The sequence below is a fragment of the Populus euphratica genome, unplaced genomic scaffold (genome assembly GCF_000495115.2).
Source record: "Populus euphratica unplaced genomic scaffold, PopEup_1.0 scaffold112.1, whole genome shotgun sequence".
Classification (NCBI taxonomy): domain Eukaryota; kingdom Viridiplantae; phylum Streptophyta; class Magnoliopsida; order Malpighiales; family Salicaceae; genus Populus; species Populus euphratica.
Window position 1 is genome coordinate 127808 of NW_011499997.1, and position 868 is coordinate 128675.

The following is an 868-nucleotide window of genomic DNA, read 5'->3' on the forward strand; positions in this document are numbered from 1 at the left end:
TTATTTTTCTAGCTAAATAAAATAAAATACAACGAATAAAAATAATATAAATTTAAATCAGTATTTTTATTCCTGACTCTGGCGTCAGTGAATAAACCAATAAATTTATATTATTTTTATTCATGCATACATATTTTTTTATTTTCATATTTTTTTATTTTTATTTTTATTGGGTTGGGCCTAGCTCAGCCCATAGAGCTGGGCTGAACCCAACAGGCCTAGCAGGGTCATAAGCTTGACTCGGCTAACCATTATTTTTTTAATTTTTACCAGCAGACGTGTGTGAATTGCTCACCCATGTCTGCTACAGGAAGTATGTAATTAAACTGCAATGAGGAAAAGAGCAACTTACCTGGTGCTGCAATTGAAGATGATAATGACAATAGAGGGCCGACTTGTTGATGCTATTTTCTCTTCCTCTATTTTCCTCTTGGTGTCCCTCTAGTCCTCCTTCTCTCTACTCTTTTTTCCAAGCACACCCCTAGCAAACACAGTAACCAGTTAATTATTTTAGCAAGAAAAGAAGAAAACTTACCTAAGCATGTGGCTGTTGAAGGCGAAGTCGAGGGAGATTAGGAAGAAAAAGGGTTAAGGGGGGCGGCGGCTAGAACGAGGGTGCTCGCCGCCCCCTTTTTTGTTATGTTTCTCTCTTTTAAGGTTTCTGGTAATGACCTCCTCTTAAGGTTTTTTCTTTTAGGGTTTCTCTCTAATTGTCCTCCCTCCTTTTTTTCTTTCTTTTGCTCTGTTTTTCTGGGTTAATTCTCTATTCTCGGGTTCATCCTTTTTTTTTTTCCCCTGAGATCTGTATTTATAGTGGCAGAGTTCCTTCGCGTGTGAGAAACCAAGTTTCAATCAAACTCATTCTCTT

At 37.4% G+C, this 868-nt stretch overlaps 1 protein-coding gene across 1 annotated transcript in view; it reads left to right on the forward strand.

Moving 5' to 3' along the window:
• The window catches only part of LOC105140668 (GDSL esterase/lipase At5g45960-like), a 17018-nt gene that overhangs the window by 949 nt on the left and 15201 nt on the right, over positions 1–868 (forward strand). The window lies entirely within an intron of this gene.